This window comes from Canis lupus, chromosome 18, assembly GCF_003254725.2.
Source record: "Canis lupus dingo isolate Sandy chromosome 18, ASM325472v2, whole genome shotgun sequence".
Classification (NCBI taxonomy): domain Eukaryota; kingdom Metazoa; phylum Chordata; class Mammalia; order Carnivora; family Canidae; genus Canis; species Canis lupus.
The window spans coordinates 12,207,427-12,228,856 of NC_064260.1; the positions used below are offsets into that span (position 1 = coordinate 12,207,427).

Sequence of the window (21,430 nt, forward strand, 5' to 3'; positions counted from 1 at the left end):
AAGAAAAAGAAAAAAACAACAGAAAGGCCAGAGACCTCGGCCAGAAACCTAACCCCACGAGAGCCGCCCCAATAGCCTCCCGTGCGCTGGCGCATCTTTTGCAGCCCGGCCCGGCCCCCGCCCCCGCCCCGGCCCCGACCCCGACCCCGGCCTGCGCGCACCTCCCGGCCCGCGGGGGCGGCGGCTTCCAGGGTCCGGGCCACCCGGGGTCCAGGCGCCCGCGGCCCGAGCCCGTTCGCCGCCGCCGCCGCCGCCGCCGCCGCAGGGCCGGGAGGGGCCGGGCCAGCCCGGGAAGGGCGGGGGACGCCGGGCGGAGAGCGGGGCGGGGGGAGGCCGGCGAGGCGGGCGGCGCGGAGCGAGAGCGGGGCGCGGGGCGGGCGCGGGGCGGGCGCGGGCGGGCGCGGGGGCGGGAGCGGCGGGGGCGCGCGCCGCAGCCCGAGCCTCAGACGCAGGGGAGCCCGGGCCGGCGGGAGGCGCGGCTCGCTCGGGGACGGACGCGGCGGCGGAGGACGTGAGTAGCCCGGGGCGCGCCGGCGGGGGCGCGGGGGGCGCGGGGGGCGCGGGGTGCGCGGGGGGCTCCGGGGACTCGGGGGGCGCGGGGGGCTGTCGCTCCCCGCCCCCCCCCCCCCCCGGGCTGGCAGCGCCGCGCCGCCGTCCCTGCCGCAGGGCGAGCCCCGGCGCCCGCTGCCTTCCTCCGCCCAGGCCTGACGCGCTCGCGGAGCTGCGGCGGCCCCGGTGTCGGGCGGCCTGCGGCCAACTTCTGCCCCGCGCTGCCCGGGAGGAGCCGTGCGGGGTCCCGGGGCTCCCCGGCGCGCGCAGGGCCGCGGGGTCGCGCCCGGTGCCGGGCGGCGGGGAGCGCAGGTGCGGGGCCGGCGCGGCGGGTCCCCGCGGGCGCGGCTGGGCGTGGGCTTTGTTCGGCGGCGCTCACACCTGCGGCGGCCGCGGATGCTGGGGCCGGGCGACCTGCGCTGCCGCCGCCCGGGGGAGGACTCGGGGAGCCGGGGGCGGCGGAGGGGCCGCGAGGGCAGCCAGGTGGGCGCTTCCCGGGGCCGTGCGGGCCCCACAGGTGCGGGTCCCCGGGGTTGCTGGGGCCGGGCACCGGGGTCCGGGCGGACGCGGAGCAGCGCCCTCGGCGCCCGGGCCCCCGGGAGGATGCGGGAGGGAGCCGCTGCCGGCTCCGGAGCATCCGTCTCGCCCCGAGCGCCGCCGGCCGCCTCCAGGCCGTCCCCGGGCGCTCGCGACCCCCCCGCGGGGACCCGGGGACCCGGGCCCGGCCGCGCCCTCCGCGTGGCCCCCGCCCCCCGCACGCCCGGGCCGCCCCGCGCAGGAGCCCCGCGGAGCCCCTCCCGCCTGCGGCCCGGCCGGGGCTGGGCGGCCGCGGGTCCCGCAGGGGTAGCGCGCGGGGCTGGGCGCCTCCTCTCGGGGCCGCGGTCCGCCGGGGGCGCCGCTGGGCTGCGGGGCGCCGGAGCTGCGGGTGCCCCCCCCCCCCCGAGGCCGGGGCGCCCGGTGGAAATGCGGCTGCAGTCGCCCAGGAGCGGGGAGACCTTGGGGAGGCGCGAGAGGGACTCAGGAGGCCGCCACCGCGACCCCAAGGGCCGTGGCCCTCCGCCCCGCGCGCACCTGCCCTCCTATGTGATGTGCAGGACGCGTGGCCCTGGGCTTAACCTCAGGAGACGGAGACTTCAGAGTCCGGCAACTTTCCCAAGGCCGCAGGGCCAGGGCGGGGCGGAGCGAGGGTTAGATTTTGCGCCCCCCGCCCCCCGCCCCAGCTTTACCGTCCAGGACCCTGGAAATGGGGCCTTTTGGTGGCTTATCACATTAGTTTAGGGGAAGCCTAAAACCACCAAGCGATGAGGGGCCTTATAAGCCCATTCGATTCTGACCCCTGCAGACCTCCCGCGGCAGGCAGTGCCGTAAATCAGTGGATTGTACCGTGGAAGGGCCTTTTATTGCCCAGTTTGCCTCTCCAGTCCCTTTACGCGTCCTTTTATTCCTGCTGGCTTGTGCGTGGCCCCGCCGTGAGCCCAGCCACTCGCAGGCACCGGACTGTTTTTAGTGACCGGTCTCCCCTGTGATTACAGAGACTGAGAGGTTCCTGGCACATCACAATTTTTGAGAAGACTTTTTTTTTTCTTTTTAAAGAAAAGGCCAACGTTTCCATTTGGCAGGCGTTTCTAGTAGGCTCCCCAGTCCTGAATCTCCTTTGTAGACTATTTTGACTGCAGAAGATTTACTCCTCAAATTGGATACTGAATTTGAACGGGATCCTAGTATAAAATAATAGGAAAGCATTCCATATCCTGCATATATGACTGCGTGGTGCGTTTACAGAGATTCTCCTTATTAACTAGTAGAAACAAGAGTTTGACCTAAAGTGCAATCAGCAGTTCCTGGAATAGCTTTTAGAATGATGGTAATTGGCCAACTGCAAAAGTGAATTCATTGTGCGCTCTTAATCCTCCTGACTCATGGTCACTTCTTTCAACCTGCTTTGTACTTTATTACAGGAAAGTTGCAAAACATTTCACATCATCCAGGAATTTTAGAGCCGCAAGGGAGCACTGTATCCAAATGCTTCAGGTTCAAAATGAGTACCGTGGGGCTCAGCGAGGTCACCCAGCTGCCAAATGCAGGGCAGTGATGCAGGCCAGTACCCCAACATGACATCATTTTGTTACTGCAGCAGTGACGGTAAATGAGAAGCAAGTCGTCTTTGGAAATGGCACGTCCTGTGAGGCTGATGTGACCATGACAGGGATAGCCGGGGGTATAAGCGCTTCAGAAGCGTGAGGGTACTGAGAATGTGTACGCCTGGGCTGCAGAAAACTTCCTTAAGAATCATTTCAGGGGCTCCCCAGGCATCTGCGTGGCTCAGTCAGTTGAGCATCAGACTCTTGGTGTCTGCTCAGGTCATGATCTCAGGGTTGTGAGATCGAGCCCTGCATCAGGCTCTGCTGCTGCTCAGGGGGAAGTCTGCTTGAGATTCTCTCTCTACCTCTGCCCCGCCACCTGCTTGCTCTCTCTCTTTCCAAAAAAAAACAGTAACAAAAACAAAACAAATAATGTTCTCATGTACATATAATTTTCCTTGTGTAATCGGCTTAATATAAATAGAATACGCAGACATTATATTGTGTATCTACAAAGGAGCTTTTAGTGGAACCCCATGGGAAGCTTTTCTGGTAGAGAGATAGATTCATAAATATTTACTGAATGTATAACCTACTGTTCTAGGCAGTGGAGATGGAGGGTGAGCAAATGGAGTTCCTGCCTTCAGGAAGATTAATTCTAACTTGATCATCTGTGCCGTGTACTTGTGAACACAGACTCTTTTTTTCACGTCATTAATGTACAGCTTGATGAACTTGCTCACACCCAATGCGCTGATCTAAGTAGTGCCCGAATCAGGGAACAGAACATTCCGAACATCTGTGAAAGCCCTCTTGTGGCTCCTACCAGTCATTACTCCCTCCCTTAAGGGTAAGCGCTGAGACACCCCGGCTGTTTTCCTGAGATTCTCACCAGGAGATCACAAGGATTTTGTTTTAGTCAGCTTGGGCTGCCATAAGAAAATGCCATAGACTGGGTGGCTTTACTTTCTTTAAGTTCTGGAGTCTGGAATTCTGAGATCAGGGTGTCAGCGGGGTTAGACCCTAGCAAGGGTGGTCTTCCTGGCTTGCAGATGGCCACCTTGTCACCGTGTGCTCATACATGCTTTTCCTGGCAGGTGTGAACAGAGATCTCTCGCTTCCTCTTCTTAGAAGGCCACTGATCCTGTTGGATAAGGACCCCATCCTTATTACCTCGTTGAACCTTAATTACCACCTCCCCCAAAGCCTTATCTCCAAATAGAGTCACATTGGGGGTTAGGTCCATGATGTATGAATTTTGGGGTTCGCAGTTCAATCCATACCAGCCCTGATTTGCTGCCTTTATCAGCAGCCTTCAGAGTCGCACCCCCATTTCCAAAGAACGGTTTCCATCTGAGAAGTGACAGAAAACAAATTTGCTAGACTATAGAGCTCTGATAGTATTCTTCTCTAGAAAGTTTTGTGTGTTTACCTCCAAAGACTGCATTAGGTCAGACTTCAAGTGCTGGGGTGATTGGTGAAGAGGAAGTGATTTGAAAATGATTAAAAGCTGCTGGATACATCTAGATGTATTTTCCCTTTTATGTTTCATGCTTCTCCACCTGAAGGAACCCTGAACCTTTTGGCCAGGTCAGGACAGAGGACATCTAAGGATGCTAGGGCCCAGAATCTAGTGGCTTATTTTACTCACCCCTTCATCCACCAGGCAAATGAGAAGCCCCGTTAGTTTTAAAATCTTTCTTGTCATCAAGTCTGAAGTTTCTAAGTATAGGAAAATGTGCCAGAATGAAATGGTGAATGTTTATTTTTCCTCTCAAAATGTGAGGGACAGGGCTCTATGAGGAAAATATTGGAATGGCCCTGCCTCTGATTGTAGCAACCATCAATTTTTCAATATTTTCCAAGTTTTCTTTAAATGGGGGAGCAAATGCCATATTTATAGAAAATATGATCTTTTCGGGGGCACCTGGGTGGTTCAGTTGGTTAAGCATCTGCCTTCGGCTCAGGTCATGATCTCAGGTCCCAGGATTGAGCCCTGTGTCAGGCTACCTGCTCTGTGGGGCGTCTGCTTCTCCCTTCCCCCCTACTGCTCCCCCTGCTTGTGCTCTCTCTCCAAACAAATAAATAAAATCCTTAAAAAAAAAAAAAAAAGAAAATGTGCTGTTTTGGTTAAGCTACTTTTTTATTGTGATAACGTATATAACATAAAATTTATTCTTCTGGCCATTTTTAACTATACGGTGGCATTAAATACTTCAAAATGTTATGCAACCATCACCACTGCCCATCTCCAGAACTTTTCTCATCTTCCCAAACTGAAACTCTATACCCATTAAACAATAACTCCCCATTCCTTCTCCTCCCAACCCCTGGCAAGGATCATTCTCTTTTCTCCTTTGTGAATTTGACCACCCTCAGGAGCTCCTATGAGTGGAATCATCACACGGTAGCTGTCCTTTTTTTGTGACTGGGTTATTTCACTTAGCATAATGTTTTCAAGGCTTATCCATGTGTCAGAACTTCCTTTTTAAAGCTGAATAATATTGCATCGCATGTAATACAACATTTAAAAAAAATTCATCTGTTGAGCAGTTTCCAGTTTTTGGCTACTGTACATAATGCTGCTATGAACATGGGTATACAAGCATCTTTTCGAGTTATTGCTCCCAACCCTCTTGGGTACATACCCAGAAGTGGGATTTCTGGACCGTAAGGTAATGGTTGTAATTTTCTGAGGCAGCACCATTCTTTTTTCCATAGCAGGTGTGCCAGTTACATTCCCAAGAGTGTCTAGGGCTCCAGTCTCTCCACATCTTCACCAGCACTTATTTTATGCTCCCTTGACACTAGCCGTCCCAATGGGTATAAAGACTGACAGCTGTCACTCTTTAAAGTCACAAATTCACATACTCTCTATTATGAACAAGTAATCACAAAAATTTCTAACTTATTGGTTTAATTTTTATTAACAAGGAGATGTGTGGTTTTTAATAAGGACTCATTGATCTCAGAGTTTGTGCAAAGCATGATATGGATGCTACGGAGCATGCGTGCCATAGGCCAGGATGAGCCAGCACTGGTGACAGACATTCATGTTGGTTTTCTTTTCTTGAAATAGAGCATATATGTCTACAGTGCAGTTGTGTGAAGTGATTTTGCTCTGAAGATAGATTAAATATTAGTATGATTTTATTTTACTGAAAAAGATAACCTGAGCGTCTTAACCCAGCTCAGGAGCAGATTTACCTCCTATCTGGAGACAGACAGGGATATCCTATTTAGGAAGGCGCTGGGGTTGTAGAGTGCAGGTCTGCATCAAGCGTTTCTCCCTACCATTGAAGCTTCAGAGATGACAGTATAAACCCCCACTACCCAATTATAATTGCTTAGCTGAGCTAATAAAAAAGATGTGGTGTCAACTTAATTGACCTATTTTACTGGCCTACAGGATTAGAATTTCAAATTAGAAAAAGGTAGTTTTTAGGAGTCTGATAGAGAGTTTCCCTCAAGTGACTAAAAAACTTGTGACCATGAGAAATGACAGTGGTAGAGGGAACAAATCTACAAATACCAATGCTCAACCGCTGCGCATACTGTCCAAGTGGCTTATGTGGTTTTAAAAACAGGAATGACGAATAAATCTAGTCTTGTGTGGTCTCTGATTTGCTTTGCGGTGTATTCAAGCATTGTGTAGCTCACACCAGAATGAAAATGGTAGTTGCTATCAGAATGAAAGGCTCCTTTCTAAAATTCTTTTTTTAGTTGACCTATAATTGACGTACAACATTTTATTAGTTTTTCGTATTAGAAACTAACATGATATTATTAGTTTCATGTGACATTTGTAGATATCTGAAGTCCTTTGAAATGGTGCTAGGGCTGGAAAGAATAATGTCTCTCTCTCTATATATATACACACAATGATAAATATATATATGATATATATATATTCGTAGGTATATGTAAATTTTCATGATGTGCATGTGTGTTGGTTCCAAACCCACTGTAACCAGAAAAGCATATTCCCAAGGCAATGCAAGGGAATCCTGTAGGAGGTCTTCCACTGTGTAATATGCAATGAATTCAATTTATCTTTCTCAAGTGGGCTGAGAGCATTCAAAAAATTCAGTATATGTGTTCAGTGTGTAGTGATCTTTTTTCTCCAAATTTCAACTTTAAAGCAATTTCATGCCACTCTCCGGTGACCTTGACATTTAAGTGGCGGAGATGTGCGGCACACAGATTTGGCCCACACCACAGGCTCCGGCTCCACGCAGTTGGCCCGTCCTCTGCAAGGGAAGGTGCACGGAGAAAACCCCCCTCTCTGTCCCTTAGGTCCCTTAAGCCGGAAGGTGAAAGTGGACGACGGTGCAAAGAGTTTCGTCCCAGAGTTTTTGTGGTCTCCGAGCAAGGATGGCTTGCAGGCGAGCGCGGCTGCCTTCCAAAGCCTGTGCGGCCTTTCACTCCCTCACCTCAATAGAGAGCTAAGAGGACAAAAGTGAACAAAGGAGGCCTGTTTTGCCTGCCCCACTTGCTGGGCCGTTGTCTTGGCCCTTTTCAGGGGAGGAGGGTGGGGAGAAGCTGGGTCAGAGTTGAAGAGCAGTGAAAAGGAATTCAAGCTTCATGGCAAAATTTGAATTATAGCTTCAGCTCGAGTGCCGAGTAGCGGAGTTGGAATTGAGATTTTTGAGTCTGGGGAGGCTGCTGCGACAGATGGTGCTGCAGCAGCGCAGGGCTGGGGGGCGCATCCGCAGAGCCCGGCCCACGCGGGCCAAAGTTTGCAAACCAGAGGCCGTGCGGCCCCACGAAGATGCAGGCCTGTGTGAATCCAGGCCCCCCGCCCTGGGTCTGGAGTAGTAGGCTCACGGGCAGCTGGGGCCCCCCTTCTGGCTGCTTCCCCCCGCGCTCCCCCCCCCCCCCCCGGTCCAGGATCTCCTGGGATAAGGCAGGAGTGCCCAGCCTGCTTCCCGCGTAGAACCTCATCGCGGGTGCGGGTGTTGACCATGGGGTGTTGGGGTCTGCGACAGCATCAGGCCACCCGAGGCACGGACTCATCAGTGGTGCCCCCCCATTGGAGTGGATCTGCGAAGCTGAGGGCAACTTCCTGGGCAGGGGGCCCCTAGGTTTGCCACTGGAGTTTTTCGTGGGGTGCGTGTTTTCCCCATTCGGTTGGGGAGGCAGCGGCCGATGTACAATGTTCCAGAAAGAGGAGTTGGCTGTGCGTACGACCGGAGTGATAGAACAGCTATGGGGTGGCCCTACCAGAGAGGGCAGTGAAATAGAAAATAATTTGGGGTACTTTCAAATGCCTCCCGGTGTTCCCCGAAAGCATAACTGGAAAAATCGTGCTTCGGTGGGTTTGACCATTTGAATGACTCGATGCCATGGTTTTTTGCTCTCATGTTGGTAGCATGATGGCCCAAAGCCATGTTTTAGACGCATTTAATACATTCACATATTTCTACTCGGAGAGAAATGACATTGACCTGGCAACAGTATAAACAATAGGAGATATTTAGAGGTAATTAACACTGTGATATAAGCAAAAGCAAATTTGCTTCAGAATTGATTATAATAACTTATTTTGTATTACATTTTGTGTTTCATGTAAATCGTGATAATGCTTCATATCTCTCACAAATTTTAAGGTAACTTGCCTTTTAATAGCCGGAAGAGGGTTTAAAAAACTCCATGGCTGTATGTTTCTAGTAATAGTTATCTTGATGCCCAATTAGAGTGGAAGGTAAAATATATCAAGGGTTGATTGCTGTCCCAGGAGCAGGAGGGGACCCATTAGGCAGCAGGGAGTCAGTGAGGTCAGGGTCAGATTTGTTTGCTGGGACTGGGGCTGAAAGAGCAGAGATCAGGGAGGGTGAGGGATTCAGATGGTGGCAAGGCTCAGGTGGGTAATGAGGACTGTGACATCCAGGAGAAGTGTCCTATGGCCCAAGGAGCCAGGGAGACTTTAAATGATGAGGTGACAGCAAAGACCACCACTGTAAAGGTAATAACTTCAAATCTGCAAGAAAGAGAAAGGGACGAGGATAAATATGTTGACGATGACTTCTTGGCCAATGGAGAATAGTCTCCATGTCGTAGCATCCAATATGAAATACTTTATTTTTTTTAAAGATTGTATTTATTTATCTGAGTGGGGAGGGGCAGAAGGAGAGGGAGAAAGCAGACGCCCCGCTGAGCAGGGAGCCTGACAGTGGACAACGCGAGGCTGGAGCCCAGGACCCTGAGATCATGACCTGAGCTGAAGGCAGGCGCTTAACCGACTGAGCCACCCAGGTGCCCCCAATATGAAGTACTTTAAAGAGACTTTCTTGTGGTACTTCAGGTCCTTGAAGTCACTTGACATCATGAAATAGAAATGACTTACAAATCACTCTGCAAAAATGAAATATGATCATACATATACACTGAAAAGAATTGACCAAGAGTCAAAGCTAGTATTCTTTGAGCATCCCAGTAAAATTCTTAGATCGTCTCATGGCTCCGGCAACTTTGTTCCCTTATATACAGATGGCCCCAGCTTGAGAAGCCTAGGTCTATGAAAATGTGAAGTTGCCCAACACATTTGGGATGATTATGTGTGTTAAACAGGATCCTTCCCTTGGCACAAGGTTTATATGATGAATGTAACGTAGCAAAGTTCAGGCACAGCTCGGGGCTATCAGAGTAGGCGGGTTGTTCTGTCCACCGGCAGAGCATAGCGTCATTGACACCAAGTGAAACCCCATCAAATAAGGCTAAATAAAAATCTGCAAAGAGGTGGACAGGTGGTAGATGAAGAGAAGAACCTCAATTGTACGAAAGTACTTGATAGTCGCTGCAGATAGCATTGAGAGGCCAAGTCTCTCACGAGAAAACAAAACAGAGAACAGAATAGTCATCCAGGTGAGAAAGGCAGTTTTGGCCTTGCTCTCGGTAGAATCTGGCAGCTTTGCCCAGCTTCCCAGCGTGGAAATCCATGCCCGTTGTGTTCCACGAGGAGCCCGCGCTGCATCTCTGGGTGTGCGTGGTGGTACACACGCGAGTGGGCCCGGGTACGACAGTGACTGGATGCGGAACGACCGACCGGGGACGTGGATACTGCAGAATGTCAAGTGGATCTCCCGTGGGAGAACATCGGGAGTTTTGTCCGTGCCGTGGGTTGAAGATACAGACCAAGTCTAGACCGTGGGAAATGAAACCTTCATAATTCCGTGCCTGGGTCCCGTATGATTGTCATCGGCTTCCTGGTTCTAAATCGGGCCTTCGAGCGGGCAGGTGCAATCATTCAATCCAGAAGGGTACCATTTTTTTAAATTGCTGCTGTAAAGCCCGAAATGACATCCCCGTGACCCTGAGGAGTTGCTCTGTAATTTTCTACCTTTGCTCTCGCTGCAGAGGATTTCAGATTTGCACGGGCCCTCTCCTTTCTTCTTCTTCTTCTTTTTTTTTTTTTTTTTTTTTAAGATTTTTATTTATTGGGATCCCTGGGTGGCGCAGCGGTTTGGCGCCTGCCTTTGGCCCAGGGCGTGATCCCGGAGACCCGGGATCGAATCCCACATCGGGCTCCCGGTGCATGGAGCCTGCTTCTCCCTCTGCCTGTGTCTCTGCCTCTCTCTCTCTCTCTCTCTCTGTAACTATCATAAATAAATAAAAAAAAATTAAAAAAAAAGATTTTTATTTATTCATTCAGAGAGAGAGAGAGAGGGAGAGAGGGAGAGAGGCAGAGACACAGGCAGAGGAGAGGCAGGCTCCATGCAGGGACCCTGATGTGGGACTTGATCCTGGGTCTCCAGGATTATGCCCTGGGCTGAAGGCAGGCACCAAACCGCTGAGCCACTCAGGGATCCCTCTCCTTTCCCTTCTGGTCTGAAGCCGGCGCTTTGTCACCTCCCTCCGGAGGCCTTTGGGCGGCTGCGCTGATTGACTTAGTCATTTCCCAAGGTTGCTGCCCAGGGCCCGGATTTGAAGAAATCAAAAGTGAGGTGCATGGGCCCGGGAAGGCTGGTGGGCGGAGTGGATCCGGAGCACTAGGCGGCAGCTGCGTAGACGGCAGCCGCCCTCTCCTCGCTGCCCGCCCGGCGGCGGCCTCCCTCCTAACTCCGGGCCGCGGGTGCGAGGAAGCGGGCCCTGCCACGGGCCGGTGGGCTCTGCGGAGGTGGGGTCAGGGCGGCCGAGCGGGATGCAGAGAACGGCAAAGGAACATTCCATGTGACATGCATCACTCATTACAAATGGAGAAGTAGCTGCTGCTCTGCCCGCACCGAGGAGCCTCAGCCTGGGAAAATTTGTTTGCGCACTTTTCTCCCTTTAGGAAATGCAGCCCAAACCACGAACTTTTTCACCACCCAGCGCTACCTCACAAGAGGTGAAAGATCCAGATAAATATGAACGTCCTGGGGCATCTGGGTGGCCCAGTCAGTTCAGCATCTGCCTTTGGCTCAGGTCATGATCCAGGGTCCTGGGATCGAGTCCCGCCTCGGGCTCCCAGCTCAGCGGGGCGGGGGGGGGGGGCCTGCTTCTCCCTCTGCCTCTGCTGCTCCTCCTGCTTGTGCTCCCTCCCTGTCGCTGTCTGTCAAATAAATACATAGAAGCTTTTAAAAAAATGAAAGTACTGAGAGAAGGATGGCATCGGTGTCCGTTCTTTAGGGAGAATGCAGCTGCTGTGATATTCCATGACATTCTCTCAGATTTGCTTCAAAAAGCGGGACGTATCAGGCATCCTTATCAATAACTGCATCTGCTTGATTCTGAAGAGATCAAAGTCTCACTGTGCAATCTGAGAGATTAATACCCTTTTCAATGCTGCACGGTGGGACCGTGTTCCAGAAACACAAACCTCGTTCCTAACCTTCAACAACGGGTGTATATGCAAAAGTCAGATTAAGCCAATGTGATAAAAAAAAAAAAAAAAGAAAAAGGATGTAAATCTGGTAACTCTTTTTTCCAGTTGTATTTCAGTGTTATTAATAGTCTTTTGAAATCTAATTGTGGGGATCCCTGGGTGGCGCAGCGGTTTGGCGCCTGCCTTTGGCCCAGGGCGCGATCCTGGAGACCCGGGATCGAGTCCCACATCAGGCTCCCGGTGCATGGAGCCTGCTTCTCCCTCTGCCTGTGTCTCTGCCTCTCTCTCTCTCTCTGTGACTATCATAAATAAATAAAAAAAAAAAAAAAAAAAAAAAAAAAAAAAAAAAAAAAAAAAAAAAAAAGAAATCTAATTGTGTTTTATTTGAAGCCATAGCCTATTCATAATTTTCAAGAGGACAGTCAGTAATCTTCTGTGTCAGCCATGACTAACTAGCAGCCCCACAAACCAATAAAGCATGAAACCATTTTAATATATTAAACTCATCCAGCTCACACAGGGCATATGCTCAGAGGATGGATACAGAGAAACACGTGCCACGAAGCTTGTGAGCAGGTCTGTGTGTGGATCACTGTTTTAATTCTGTTCCTTCGTGCATCAGAGGAGAGGTAGGTACTTCAAGATAGCAGCTACGCAGCCCTGTGGAACACAGTATGCAAGTTGCTGAAAACATTAGAAATAGAATGGCCCTATGAGCCAGCAGCCCCCTCTTTTTGGTCACAATGATGTCACTTAATGCTCTGCGGCTGCAGTTTTACAAAAGGTACTTTTTTTGGATTGGATGATTTTACCTGCCCGCTCAAGTGCCTAATTTAAAACCAGGAAGCAGATGATAACCGTACAGAATCCAGGCATGAAATTATGAAAACAGCATCTCGAAGATATATCTGCACTCCCGTGTTCACTGCAGCATTAGTCACAGTAGCCATGGTATGGAAGCTGCCTAAGTGGATGAGTGGATAAGGAAGATGGGGGGGGGGGGGGCGGCCCAGGTGGCTCAGTGGTTTAGCACGGGGCCTGGTCCTGGAGACCCAGGATCGAGTCCCACGTTGGGCTCCCTGCATGGAGCCTGCTTCTCCCTCTGCCTGTGTCTCTGACTCTCTCTCTCTCTCTCTGTGTGTGTCTCTCATTAATAAATAAAATAAAAAAAGAATGCAATAGTAAGGTCTACATTGTAAGATTTTATTTATTTATTCATGAGAGAGAAAGGCGGAGACACAGGCAGAGGGAGAAGCAGGCTCCCTGTGGGGAGCCCGACATGGGACTCGATTCCAGGACCCTGGGATCACGCCCTGGGCCGAAGGCAGACACTCAACCACCTGGGTGTCCCAACTCTTTAGATGTTTTATTTTTTAAAAAATATTTTATTTATTTGTTAATGAGAGACACAGAGAAAGAGGCAGAGGGAGAGGGAGAAGCAGGCTCCTTGCAGGGAGCCCGATGCAGGACTCGATCTCGGGACTCCAGGATCACGCCCTGGGCCGAAGGGAGGCACTCAACCGCTGAGCCACCCAGGCATCCCTCTTCAGATGTTTTAAATATTTGCCTTAAAAGACAGCTTTGTGAAGGTTGTTTGAAAGGTTTGAGGGACCCACTGTAGCAGGAGGCGTTGAGCAGAGTCGATTTGCAGACGTGCTGGTCAGTGAGCTCGCAGCGCCAGGCCCAGGAGAAAGGACCGGCTTTAGATGCGTTTCATTAATTTGCACACTGAGCCTCGATCAGTAGAGGCGACTCACGCTGAACAGTTTCCGGCTCCGGACAAGCAGAATCTGTCCGGGGAAGGCAGTGACCGTGGCAGACAACGGAAAGGGGCTCTGCTCGGGTCCCCGTCCCACCCGCCCGTCCTCCCGTGTCCCCCACGCGGTTAGGAGCGGGGCCGGTGATGAATCTGCACGTGTCACACACCTGTGACCAAGAGATCGTGCATCAAGGACGGGCGGGGGGAGGATCAGTTACTTGAGATGGATGAGTCGTGGCAGCTGCTGCCTGTGGCCCGCAGGCCCCCTGCCCCGCTCTGACAGCTGCACAGCACGGCCTGTCCCTGCACCGCCTCAGCCACCCCCGGCCCCGCAAGGGGCCGAGCCCCCTGACCCCGAGCCCCCACTTCCTGGGCAGGCTCGTGCTGAGGTGGTAACATAGGAAGAGGCCTCCCGGAATTTTGGGAAATGAGATCACGATGAGCTTACAGCTTTCCTAATAGTGAGTAATTCACAGCATTTACTGGTTGGTTGACTGCATGGAGCACCTTCTGTGAATTATCTCATTTGATCTTCACAGCCACCCTTTATGTCAGAGGCTAGCACTTTTTCTTTTTTTAGGGGGGGGGGTAAAGGACCGGGGAATAAATATTTGAAACTTTGTGCTTGTAAACATTGTTGCTTGTATTTGTGGGTCACTTCATCCCTCCTCAGACAGTCATAGGCAATATAAATGAATGGACATTTCCATGTCTTCATAAAACTTTCTTTACAAAATAGATAGTGCCCAGATTTGGCCTGTGGGTCATATTTGCCAAACCCCTACTTTATGTTATTATGCCCATTTTGTAGGCAAGGAAACCGAGGCTTATGGAGTTTAAGGAATGGGTCAAAATAGCGCCGCTTTTGGGTTGCACGACTGGGATTCTAACCCAAGGTCTGGCCCCTGCCCCTTAGTCTTGACCCCCACGAGCTGCTATGTTATCCTTCTGCGAGAAATGACAAGAAATGGAACTTTAGTTTCCATACGCTGTGAGTGTTAGATTATGACCCAGACTTCTAAGAGAGATTTTTGTTTCTCTTAGAAATGATACATAGGCAAGAGCATTGGTCCACTCTTGAAGATGCTATTTAGTTTAAGGTAGATAGATCTATAGCACATTCCAGCATCCTGAATAATTGAATGAAGTTTTGAAGATTCTCCAAGTGACCCGACACTGTGGCCATTTTCATCAATAGGATTCCCAAAGAAAAAGTACTCTAATTAAAAAATATATATGTAAATTATTACTTTTAAAAATTTGCTTACACATGTGATGTATAGAATGATAACTGGCATATTCCCAAGAAAGATTTTTATTTTCACAAAAACAGATTATGAGTTTCTTCCACTCTTTTTTTTTTTTTTAAAGATTTCTTTATTTATTTGAGAGGGGGCATGCACGTGTGTACGCATGTGCAAGTGAGGGAGAGGGCCAAAGGAAGAGAATCTGCAAGCAGACTTCCTGCTGACTGTTGAGCCCACATGGGGTTTGATCTCATGACCCAGGAAATCATGACCTGAGCCGAAATCAAGAGTTGGACGCTTAACCGACTGAGCCACCCGGGCGCCCCTAGTTTCTTCCACATTTGATATAAAACTTTTGAAGGAGAATTCTAAGCAGTTTTTATTTTCCAGTATGGACAGCTCCTTTTGTGTTTTATTTCCATGGTAACAGTTAAGTTTCTACTTGAGAACAACAAACCTGCAAGATAACCGTCCAGTTGACATGGTTGGGCATCCCCTTAGGGAGTTTGCAATGCATCATGGTGGCAAGATAGCACCCGAAGTAGAATTACACAGGCTTGCTGTGTTTTTTACACAGCAAGGCTTTATGTAAAGGCAAAAGGTTCTCGGAATAGACCAAAGTTAGGAGACATTTAGTTTCAGGCAGCAGTTCACACACAAAATTCCATGAGTGGCCAGACTTCAAAGTTGTTCCCAGGACACCATAAAGAGCTCCAGAACTCACAGTTCCTGGCCTTTGGGTGAATGAAATTTTAGGAAGTATGCAGCTGGCAAAATGGAAGCTTCATGTGACTAAACATTGTTGCTTGTATTTTTTTTTGAGGGAAACTGAAAATGGAGCCACTCCCTGGTGGAGAAATCAGAGTGTGGAAACTCTTGTGGGGAGGTAACCCTACTCTCTCTTTGGAAAATCCGAAGTCTTTGAATTTAAGTGAGCCTCTATTCATTGCTAACAAAGCTGACAGAGGAATAAAACCCAACTAGGGAAAAGTTGACTGTGTGTTTGTGCGAAGTGGTTGCTGTGAGTTAATTGGTGTAACATTACAAAGAGCCTGGTCAATACATTGGGAAAAATTTTTCTGTTGAATCATTTCCTAGAAAAGAGAGGCTTAGGTCACTTAATCTAAAAAAAAATGTAGCCCAAATGAAAAATAGAATTGTGGTACTATGTTCAACTTTTTGTTTTCTGTGACATTTTATTTTTATATCTGTATTGAGGTGGAACACACATCGTAAAGTCTACCTGTGGAAAGTATATAATTCAGTGATTTTTTTAAAGATTTTATTTTTTATTTATTTATGGAAGACAGAGAGAGGCAGAGACACAGACAGAGGGAGAAGCAGGCTCCTCGCAGGGAGCCCGATGTGGGACTCGATCCCAGAACCCCAGGATCATGCCCTAAGCCAAAGGTAGATGCTCAACTGCTGAGCCACCCATGGCCTCCCTAATTCAGTGATTTTTTAAAAAATAAATTTGTAAATTGCACAGTTGTGAAAAGCAGATCTCTAAGATTGCCTCTAAGATTCTTTCTCCTGGATACATATCCTGTGTAATACCCTCCCTTAAATGTGAGTGGGACCTGTGACTATGATGGAATGGTACCCCCGTCATCAGGTATATCATATGGTGAAGGTGAAGGTCCCAAACCAGTCGATTCTGAGTTTCTGGAGGGGGAGATCATGCTGGCTGGCCTGACCTAATCAGGCATAAGCCATTCAAAAGCGACAGTTAGGAGATGCTCCCCGGTTGTCCTTGAGGAAACTTCCTTCCATGTTGTGAATGACTTACGGAAAAGGGTAGCAGGAGTCCTTCAAGCACAAGGACCTGGGTTCTGCCAAAACCTGAAGGCGCCTGGAAAGGACCCCAGGCTCCAGATGAGAAAGCAGGCTGACCCGTGCTTTGATAAACTCAGTCCAGCCATACTCGACTGCTGATCTGGGAGAAACTGTGAGATCATCAGCAAGTGTGTAGCAAGCCTCTGGGTTCATGGTAACTTGTTGCATAGCATAGGAAGCTCATACGGCAACTGTTACCACAGTCTCGTTTTGAACATTTTCATCTTTCCCTCAAAATGTCCTTTGAGGCCTTCTGTAAGTGAGACCATTCTTCTGCTCCAAGCCAACCAGTGATCTGCCTTCTTTCTCCATGAATTTGCCTTTCCCGGACATTACATAATTTTTAAAAAAGATTTTACTTATTTATTCATGAGAGACACACAGAGAGGGGCACAGACACAGGCCAAGGGAGAAGCAGGATCCCTGCAGGGAGCCCGATGCGGGACTCGATCCCAGGACCCTGAGATCACGCCCTGGGCCAAAGGCAGACACTCAACCACTGAGCCACCCAGGTGCCCCTGGACATTTCACATTAATGGAATCATACAATATGGGACCTTTTGTGTGTGGCTTATTTTATTTAGTATAATGTTTTTGAGGTTAGTCCTTGTGGTAGCATGTTTGGTGGTATTCCGTTGGATGGAGATAGCACATTGTGTTTATGGCTTCAGCAGTGATGGACATTTGGATCATTTCTAATTTAGGATGATTACAAATGATGCTACTGTGGGCATTAGCATGTAGTCTTAATATGTATGTTTTCATCTCTTTTGAGTACATACTTAGGAGTGAAATTGCTGGGTTGTAAGGTATATTTATGTTTAGCTTGTTAAGATACTGCTGAATTCTTTTCCAGAATGGCTATATCATTTTACTTTCTCATTAGCGATGTATGAGAGTTCCAGTTTCTTGATGTCCTTGCCTGTCTTTTTTGTTATGGCCATTCTGGAGGGTGTGTAGAGGTATTTCACTGTCTTTTTACTTGCATTTCCCTAATAATTAATAATATTGAACATCCCCTCATATGCTTATTAGCTATTGATACGTCTTTAGTGAAATGTATAAGTGTCTTACTATTTTTTTCAGTTGAGTCATTTATCTTCTTATTGATTTGTTGAAGAGTTTTTAAAGAAATATTTATTTATTTATTGAAGGGAAGCGGCAGAGAGTGAGGGAGAGAGAATCTCAAGCAGACTCTGTGCTGAATGCAGAGCCCATCTTGGGGCTTGATTTCACAACCTTGAGATATGACCTGAGCTGAAGTCAAGAGTCAGATCCTTAACTGACTGAGCCACTAGGCACCCCTAAAGAGGTTTTTTTTTTTTTTTTTAATATGTGCTGTTTACAAGTTCTTTATCAGATTTCTGATTTGTAAATATTTTATTTTGTGCACTTTCACTTTGTTGATACCATCCTTGGAAGCACAAAAGATTTTAATTTCGATGAAGTTGGATGCATTGGCTTTTTCATTTGTTGCTTATGCTCATGGTGTTGTATCTAAGGATTCACCTCATAACCGAAGGTCACAAGACTTATTACTGTATTTTCTTCTAAAAGTTTTACTGTTATAGCTTTTACATTTAGCTTTATGGTCCATTGTGAGTTAGTTTTTAAAGAAAGATTTATTTATTTATTTATTCATGAGAGATGCAGAGAGAGAGGCAGAGACACAGGCAGAGGGAGAAACAGGCTCCCCATGGTGAGCCCAATGCGGGACTTGATCCCAGAACCCTGGGTTCATGCCCTGAGCTGAAGGCAGATGCTCAACCACTGAGCATCTCCCAGGTGTCCCATTGTGAGTTAATTTTTGTACATCGTATAACATATGGGTCTGAGATCTTTATTTTGTTTTGTTTTGCATATGGCTATCCAGTTGTTCTAGCATCATTTGTTGATTGTGTACATTAGTGTTTCATCAAAGTTGGGAAGTTTTTGGCTATTATTTCTTCAGATTTTTTTTTCTGCTTTTTCTTCCTTCTGTCTCCTTTTGGGACATTGGGTGTACATAAGTCGGTGTGCTTGATGTTATCCTGCAAGCCTCTGAGACTCTGCTTATTTTTCTTCATCCTTCTTTCTGTTCTTCAGATTGAATCCTTTATATCGAGCTGGTTTAAAGTTCACTCCTTTTCTTCTGCCTCTATGAGTGCCTCTAGGGAAATTGTCAGTTCAGATCTTGAACTTTTCAAATGCCCAATTTCCCATTCGATTCTTTTTTATAATTCCAGTCATTTGATTAAGGTTCTCTGTTCATTGATTGTCATCATGGTTTCCTTTAATTTTTATTTTGTTTTTTATGTTTTAAAGATTTTATTTATTTATTCATGAGAGACATAGAGAGAGAGGCAGAGACACAGGCAGAGGGAGAAGCAGGGTCCCCTTGAGGAGCCTGATGTAGGACTCGATCCCAAGACCCCAGGATCATGACCTGAGCTGAAGGCTGATGCTCGACCACAGAGCCACCCAGGTGCCCCTTCCTTTAATTTTTAAAATATGGTTTTCTTTAGTTTTTGAACCAATCTATAATATGCTTTGAAGTCTTTGTCTGCTAACTCCAACTTACAGACCATGTAGTGACATTATCTGTCGATAGTTCACCCCGCCCCATGTATGGGTCATACTTTCTTTTTCTTTTTTTGTCTCATGTGTTTTTGTTGAATACGGACATTTCAGATACGTGGTAGCAACCGTAGGTTCTACCTTTTTCCTGATGTGGGATCTGTAGTTGTTGTTTACTTGTTCAGTAACTTATTTGTCCTGAATCTGTGGAATGTATCCCCTGCAGCGTGCCATTGCTCATGTTTCTGCTCAGGTTTGTTTCATTTATTTTTATTTATTTACTTATTTTTAAAGATTTATTTAGTTATTCATGAGAGAACAGAGAGAGAGAGAGAGAGAGAGGCAGAGATGCAGGCAGAGGGAGAAGCAGGCTCCATGCAGGGTGCCCTACGTGGGACTTGATCCCAGGTCTCCAGGATCATGCCTTGGGCCTAAGGCAGGCACTTTAACTGCTGAGCCACCCAGGTGTCCCTATTTTTTAAAATTTATTCATTTGAGAGAGATAGAAGTGCACACGCATGAGCAGCGGGGAGGGGCAGAGGGAGAAGGAGAAGCAGACTCCCTGCTGAGCAGGGAGCCCCATGTGGGGCTTGATCCCAGGACCCCAGGATCATGACCTGAACCAAAGGCAGTTGCTTAACTGACTGAGCCACCCAGGAGCCTGGAGTTTTATTTTATTTTTAAATTTAGCCTGGTTTCTTGGGGTTTGCTCACATGTCTGCATAGCTTAGTAGTCAGCCCACGATTGATCCGAAGTTATGCTTATTAACACCTGCAGTTAATACGGAGCTGCTGCTGCTGGATTTCCGGGTGCCTGGGGAATCCATTGAAACTTCATACCATTTTCAAGTCTTCCCCCAGCTTTTACATTCTGCTGGACTCTCGTATGTCTACTGTGTGGGTGTGCAACCTGCACTGGCCATGGTTGTGTGGGTGGCTTGGGCCCCTCTGGCCTCTGCTATGCATTGGCGCAGCTCTCATCAACCTGATAAATGTGATGACCTTTCTCTAGCTCCCCTGGGTCTGGTTAACTCCCTGTTAAATCCCTGATTAGTCCACCAGGTCTTTAACCTAGATGGAGCTTCAACTTGAGCTGTCCGTACTGCTAGTGTGCCTGTCTGGGCTCTAGCAAGAACTTGCCCTTTCCTTGTGATGCTCCCGCCAAGGAGCCCCTCTGGCAGGTGCATGGAAACTGCTGATTTTCTGCCCTGCTCGAACGCATACCACAGTGACAGAGCCAGGGTGGGGAGGGGCCCTGTGGGATGGCCCAGATCTAACCACAGACTCACTGTTCTGACACCAACTTTAGTAAGCTTTCAGGAATAAGTGCTCAGAGTATTGTGTGCCTTTGGTCAATCTCCAGCACACTAAGTGGTGGTGGTTTTTGGAAAGTTCCATCCAGTTTGATAGTTGCTTTTTGGGGAGAGAATCCGTCAACCTCCTCACTGTCCTCATCATAATTGCTTGTTTATTTGTTTGTTTGGAGAAGGCTCATTCATCAGAATGTATGGATCCAAGACTACATTTGAGTCACTTACACAGTCTCGTTATTTAACAGATTTGTTTCTAAAATGCACTTTTATAGGCACAGTATATGTAGGATGGAGATAAAAGGACTTTCAGTGTAGATAGACATGGGTTCAAGCCCATCTCTACTGCCTGCTACAACTTTATATCACCCCAGACTAGTTGTTTAACCTCTACAAGCCTCAGTTGCTCCATCAGGAAAATAGAGATTATAATACCTACTCGATCATGAGGTTGTGCTGGTTAATTGAGATAATTAAAAATACTTAGGACAGGGCTTAGTACACAGGTAAAAGCCTAATATATACTAGTTCCCCTTGCATAGGGTTGACAAGTGATTGACTTTTATAGAACAGTTTTTTTTTTTCTTTTAGAGACTGATACTCGGGCACCAATTTTTTAACCATTGGAAAATTAGACTACTAAAGAAAGGTTAAAGGAATTGGAACCGAGTCAGCAGAAGAACAGGAAGCAGAGAGAGACTTACTATTGAAGGGCATTGAATTAAGAATTGTAGGAATGTACAGAGAAGAAAGACCAACAGGCCATTAGGTCCCCCTAGCCTGGAGGGACTCTGCTAACGAGGACTGTCTCACATCCTTGTGTCCTCAGAACTCCTTGTCCGCTGCTGCGCTCATGGCAGGTGCTCTGACGTGACCACCCCAGGAGGCAGCTCCTGCCCTGTGCCTGCCTTCCTCATGCCTCAGGCACTTTCCCCCATCCAGAATGGATCTGTGGGTGTCGGCTCTCAATAAAGTTCTCCCCCATGTTGACTTCCGTGTGAGCCCCCAAGGATCAAGAGTGACGCTCTTATGTGCGTGTTGGCCATGTCTGTCTTCCTCTGTGAGATCTCTCTTCATGTCTTTTGCCCATTTCATGATTGGATTGTTTGTTTCTTTGGTGTTGAGTTTAATAAGTTCTTTATAGATCTTGGAAACTAGCCCTTTATCTGATATGTCATTTGCAAATATCTTCTCCCATTCTGTAGGTTGTCTTTGAGTTTTGTTGACTGTATCCTTTGCTGTGCAAAAGCTTCTTATCTTGATGAAGTCCCAGTAGTTCATTTTTGCTT

The 21,430-nt window shown here is 48.4% G+C and overlaps 1 protein-coding gene across 1 annotated transcript in view; it reads left to right on the top strand.

The window, feature by feature from the left end:
- Positions 1-400: 400 nt before the first annotated feature.
- NRCAM (neuronal cell adhesion molecule) overlaps positions 401-21,430 on the top strand; it is a 275,589-nt gene continuing 254,559 nt past the window's right edge. The window contains exon 1 of the mRNA XM_025449225.3: positions 401-511. The gene's annotated coding sequence lies outside the window, so the exon portion shown is untranslated. The remainder of the gene's footprint in view (positions 512-21,430) is intronic.